The sequence below is a fragment of the Nycticebus coucang genome, chromosome 20 (genome assembly GCF_027406575.1).
Source record: "Nycticebus coucang isolate mNycCou1 chromosome 20, mNycCou1.pri, whole genome shotgun sequence".
Taxonomy (NCBI): domain Eukaryota; kingdom Metazoa; phylum Chordata; class Mammalia; order Primates; family Lorisidae; genus Nycticebus; species Nycticebus coucang.
In genome coordinates, this window is record NC_069799.1 from 25,826,923 (window position 1) to 25,833,481 (window position 6,559).

General features: G+C 41.2%; 1 pseudogene; it reads left to right on the top strand.

The window, feature by feature from the left end:
• The first annotated feature begins 1,532 nt into the window (after positions 1 to 1,532).
• Positions 1,533 to 2,057, top strand: LOC128573150 (mitochondrial import inner membrane translocase subunit Tim17-A-like; annotated as a pseudogene).
• Positions 2,058 to 6,559: the final 4,502 nt, after the last annotated feature.

Consider the following 6,559-nt stretch of genomic DNA (forward strand, 5'->3'; position numbering starts at 1 on the left):
GCCTATCACCAGCACCAGCACCCGCTCACCCACCCAGAGGTCAAGGGCTGCCCAGGGCCCACCACCACCAATGCCAGCACTCACACATTCACCCAGAGGCCAAAGACTGAAAGCAATGGAAGGGGAAACAATATTCCCTGCAAAAGAAACAGATAAAACAGACTTTCCATCAAAGAACATAAAAAGACATAAAGCAAATATTATTAGAGCTAAAGAGAGAGCTATACCCCCATACAACATTAATTGAGGATTTCAACACCCCACATTCAACACTGAATAGATGATCTCAGAAGAAAATCTACAAAGAAGCATTGAAATTAAACCTCATATAACCAAATGAACCTAACAGACATTTACAGAACATTTCACCAAACAGCTACAGAATACATATTCTTCTCATCAGCACATGGAACATTCTTCAAAACAGACTATCATATAAACAAGTCTTAACAAGTTTCAAAAATTAAAATTATATCAAGTATCTTCTTAGATCACAAAGAAATAAATTAGAAAACAATAATAAAATATCTTTGGAAACTGTACAAAAAGAACTTTGGAAACAACACATTGGTTGTTGGAAATTAGGCAACATGCTTCTGAACAACCAATGGGTCAATGAAGAAATTATGAAGGAAGTAAAAAGAAACTTTTGAAACAATATAAAATAGAATCACAACATACCCAAACCTGTGGAATACAGAAAATATGATACCAGAGAGGGGAGTTTATAGCAAAAAATCCCTCCATCAAAAAAGTAGAAAGATGTCAAATAAACAACCTAATCATTCACTTAAAGGAACTATGATAGAAAAGCAAGAGCAAATCAATCCCAAAATTAGTAGAACGAAAAGAATAATAAATATCAGAGCAGAAGTGAACAAAATAGAGATTAAAAATGCAAAAATAAATAAAACAAAAGGTTGTTTTTTTGAAAAAATAAACAAAATCAATCCCATTTACAATAACTCCCCCCCAAAAAAAAAACCCTCAGAATACATTTAACCAAAGAAGTAAAAGATTCCTACAATTAAAACTATAAAACATTGATGAAAAACATCGAAGCAAACACAGAAAAATGGAAAAATATCCTGTGCTCAAAAACTTTTAAAATTAATATTACTAAATTGACCATGCTACCCAATGCAATCTCTAACAAAATATCAATAACATTGTTCATAGATACAGAAAAATCATTCCTAAAATTTGTATGGAACTACAATAACCTTGTCTAGCCAAAGAAATATTGAGCAAAAAGAACAAAGCTGGAGGAGGCATCACACTATGTAACTTCAAAATATACTACAAGACTGTGGTAACCAAAACAGCACAGCATTGATATATAAACAGACACATAGACCAGTGGAGTAAAGTGGAAAAGACAGAAATAAATCCATGCCAACTCATTTTCAAAAATGATGTCAAGAAAAAAACACTGGAGAAAGAACACCTTTTTCAATAAATGATATTGGGAAAACTGAATATCCATATACAGAAGAATGAAATAAGATTGCTGTTTCTTGGCTGGAGTCAAGATGGAGGAATATGCCCAGGAACCTTGCCCTTGGCGAATAGTGGATGACTGTGGTGGGGCCTTTAAGATGGTTACCATTGTTGATGGTATCTTTCAAGCAATCAAAGGTTTTAGAAATTCTCCGGTGGGAGTAAACCACAGACTATGAGGGAGTTTGACAGCTATTAAAACCAGAGCTCCACAATTGGGAGGTAGCTTTGCTGTTTGGGGAGGACTGTTTTCCATGATTGACTATAGTATGGTTCAAGTCAGAGAAAAAGAAGATCCCTGGAATTCCATCAAAAGTGGTGCCTTAACAGGAGCCATACTGGCAGCAAGAAATGGACCAGTGGCCATGGTTGGGTCAGCTGCAATGGGTGGCATTCTCCTAGCTTTAACTGAAGGAGCTGGTATTTGCTTCTGCGCAGTTTCCCAATGGTCCTTACTTTGCTGAAGACGCTTCCCAGTTGCCTTCAACCCAGTTACCATCCTCACCTTTTGGAGACTATCGACAATATCAATAGGACATCTTTCCCAGGATTTCTTTAACAAAATGAGCTGTGGTTTGAGAAGGATTTCAGAAGATCAAATTACAATTGGTTTTTAAAAGCATAGGTTTTTAAAACTATGGCCAAATAGGCTATGTGAAGAGACATTTAGCACTTTTTTCTATTTAAAGGAACATGGGGTGGGAGTGTTAACAATACATTTATTTATTCACACTTGCATTGCATTTGTGATCAAAAATTCTCATATCATTAAAAGAAAATATGGTAAGTGCTTACAAGATGAAGGACCAAAGGGCAAATAACAGTGCCGTGTGACCATCAATTCCTTGAGGACTTCTCTGCCTAATTTTATGTGTTCTGTTATTCAAACAATAAAAAGCTCCTATAACTTACTCTTTTTCTTAAAAGATAAGTTGTAGAGTTCTACTTTTCATGCTTGCATACTTCAGGTAATGCATGTTTTATAGTTAGTGCCTCATCTAACTTGAAGTGAATTATGTGTGAGAAGAATTACATGGAGTCCACGTGGATCATTTTACAGTGGAATCCTTTATGGATTGAAGGATATGGTAACATGTATAGTCTAATTGAAAGTAAAATATGCTGTCTTAATTGTTAAGATGTTGGATACAAAACTCTCTTACCATTAGTGCTGTTGTGTCTTGGTTACTGATAATCAGAAACAACTTGCTTCCAATATACTTAATTCTATATGAAGAATTCATAGAGGCTACAGTGGTGCTGGAAAAGCCTGATGTTTAATGTGTCCTTGAAAATAAAATATGTTCTGGTTTTAATGTGAAAAAAAAAGATTGCTGTTTCTCACCACACAAAAAAATCAACTCAAAATGGATTAAAGATTTAGATGTAAGACCCCAAACTGTAAAACTACTAAAAGAAAACATAGGGGGAATCTGTTAGGACATTAGTTTAGGCAACACTTTTATGACTTCAAAGGCATATACAATTTTTTTCCAAAAACAGATAAATGGAACTATATCAAACTAAAAATTTCTGCACAGCAAGGAATTCAACAGAATGAAGAGACAACTTATAAAATGGGATAAAATATTTGCAAGCTATTTATTTGACAAGTGACTAATATCCAGAATATAAAAGGAAGTAAAAAATTCAACAGCAAATACTCTAATTTTAAAATGGGAAATGGATCTGAATAAACATTTCTCAGAAGACATACAAATGCCCAAGTATATGGGAAAAATGTTCAACATCATTAATCTTTAGGGAAATGCAAATCAAAACCACAATTAGATTATCATCTCATCCCAATTCGAATGACTGTTAGCAAAAAGACAAAAAATAACAAAGCTCAGCTTAGCACCTGTAGCACCACGGTTAGGGCATCAGCCACATACACCGAGGGTGATGGGTTCAAACCCGGCCTGGGCCTGCTAAACAATGGCAACTGCAACAAAAAAATAGCCAGGCTTTGTGAGTGGTGCCTGTAGTCACAGCTACTTGGGAGGCAGAGGCAAAAGAATCACTTAAGCCCAAGCGTTAAAGCTTGCTGTGAGCTGTGACGCCATTCTACCCTACTGAGGGCGACATCTTGAGACTCTGTCTTAAAAAAAAAAAAACAAGAAGCCATCAGGTGAGAGTAAAGGCAGTCTGGACCTTCCCTGTATGTGGATTATTGGAGTGGACAAACAGCTGGAGACGCCCAGCGAAATGGCAGATTGCTATATATGAGGGGTAATTTAAAATCACAGACTCTGTTGTAGAGATTCTTCCCTGCTCGGCTGTGCAGGCCAGCAGGCCTCTCCCCTACGGAGGTCAGCAGCTTGTAAATGCTGACAAAACCCAATTGACAAATAATTATTCCTGAACTGAGGGAGGCATCCAAGAGGAGAGCCACTCAAAACCATGGGGAGCTGGGCAAACTGTTGGACAATTGAAGGGAAGGGATCCTGCCTGGGAAACAGACATTTTGAACTACCCAAAAGGGCGGGCACCTTTCCCTCAGGCATTGGAGGGGGCTGGCGGTTTAGGCTGCACTGCGAACTGGCGGGCGCCGATCCAAAAGGGAAACTCTGAACCATGAAACCCAGAATAAGTCCCCTGAACGCTCCAACCACGGGAACCGGCTTGAAGCCACGGACCTGGCTTTGGCTGGTAAAGCCGGGAAGCTACTGAAGCCACGGACGGCTTTAGCTGCTAAAGCCGCGAACTTGGCTTCAGCCCCGGGAACCAGCTACAGCAGATAAAACCGCAAGCCCGCCAACAACCGCGCAAACTCAGCACCACTCCCCCTACAACTGATTGCAGTTGCCAGTTTGCAAGAGAACCTGGAAACAGAGTGGAAAGACTTAAGAAGCGTGGACACCTGCACTGAGTGGGAAGGTCGGTTGCAAGTGCTATCTGGAAAAGAACAGCCGAGGTTACACAATTCTTAGGTGACAAACTTTTACAGAAATTCCAAAATGGCAAGGGGCCATGGAAGGTCGTTACCATGGTAACAGTATAAACTGTAAATTAGGTATAAGCCTTGGAACCACTCACAGCGCCACCTGGTGTCCAGAAATTATATTGCAGTATGAATATATTCCTACCAAAGTTGATCCCTATAGCAGACATATAGATATACGTAGGTATATTTCTACACGCAAGAATATTTTTGTAGTTGGTGCCTCTTTTTTTTTGTTTTGTTTTGGGTTTTTTTGGTTTTCATGGGCTTTTGTGTATGTTTTGTTTTTGTCTGTTTTTTCCTCACCATTTTGTTAGAGGAGATTTTGATAATTTTTTATTATTACTTTTTATATAGATTTTTTTATTTCTATGTCTTCTAATTTTAATTTCTTCTTTCTTCTCATTTAACATTCCTACTAACACCACTTTTTTCTCTCTTTTTTCCTTTCTTTCAATTATTTTACGATTATCACTATTTTTATTGCAGTTGTTCTGACATTGCTGTTGTCGTGGCTGTTACCTGTATGTCTATGTGTTTCCATCTATCTCTGTATCTATGGCCCCATGTGCCTGGTAACCTTTGTATCTCTTTATTTGTTCATTTGGTCTCAATGAGCTTGGTGTTACGACCTGCAACTCTGAGCTCCCAACACTCCCCTCCACTCTCACTCCGTGATCTGGAGATCTGCCCCCCAAGAAGTCCAGATTCTTGGGCGAACTCTCGAGAGGTGCAGACCTGGACTGCAGCTGGCCAGTGCTGACTCTATAGCAAAGGAGCAAGAAGATGATGGTCGGCTAAGAGGGAATTACACTGCAGCGGTGGTGCCCCGAGGTGCAGAGCAACAGCCGTCTTCAGCAATAACAAGGCCCACCCCCAGATATCCCATAGCCTCTCCTCCTGTCTTCCTGGGCAACCAGATGAGGCCGAGCATCTTCTCAGATGGCAACCACCATGGAACAGACCTGAGACTGAAACACAGGTCCTGTGACTAAAGGGTTTGCCTGAGGCGGCACTGACCTGGGTGGAACACGGGGACTAGAAAACACACCCGCAGAGCCGGGAAACTCCCAGGGTGGGGCTGATCCAGAGGACCGCTTTACTGAGCCTAAGACGCACCTGGCCCTCAAGGGATCACTAGCCTATAGACAAAGGAGGCAAAGAGGCTACAGCCGACAACTGATCATGCTGCAAATACAAACCTGCAGGACTAAAGACAGGGCCTGAGGCACAGGTTCTGGGAACTCAAATCAGCCTCTCCTCTGCAGAAGAATCTAGCAAGGTCAGAAACAAACTCCCACAGGGTTGTTCCATTCACCCAGTAACATAAACTAAGGGTGGGGTTGGAACTGAGTGAACACCTCCAGCCTCCATCAAGTGCCCGAGGTTGACAGGCCACACCACACCCTGCTGGATAAAGACAGAGAGTAGCAGCCTAGATGAGCAGACACAGACTACCCTGTGACTTAGGCAGGTGCAAACCCCTGGAGTATCTGCTTCCTACAGACAACTGAGTGAGTCATAGCCCTGTGGGGCTACAAGCGACTGGGTGTGACAGAGCTGCAAGGTGGGGAAGGAGGCATCAATCTACCCAGACTGAACTATTTACTGGGTGGCTCTTCCTGACTCCACGCAGCACTGGAGCAAGCCATATTAGAGCAGTCACCAGACCCCTGTGATCCAGTTCCCAGGAACCTCTTGAACTCTCCCACACAAGGCAGCTGCTGACTGAGACAATTGATTTGGACATTTTGAACTGAGCCACTCACCTGGGGACTATCCAGGTGGTGCCCTGGGTGTGTGGTTGTAGGAAGGTTTGATTTTCCTTTTCCATTTGTTGCCTGTGATGGGTGGGGTGACTTAATTGCTGGTATTTCTCCACAGCTGAGACTTCAACCCAGAGTAACTGTTTCACTAGGGTCAAATAGAAACCAGCTCAAAACAAGACAGAACTACGTAGCCCCTCTACACAGAACAGGGCCCCAGTTTCTCAGGCCATAGCACTATACAGGTCCTTGACAAAACACCAGCGGAGAAATCAAAGGGAGTAAAACAATCATGGGGCGGAATCAGCAGAAAAACTCTGGTAACATGAATAACCAGAATAGATCAACA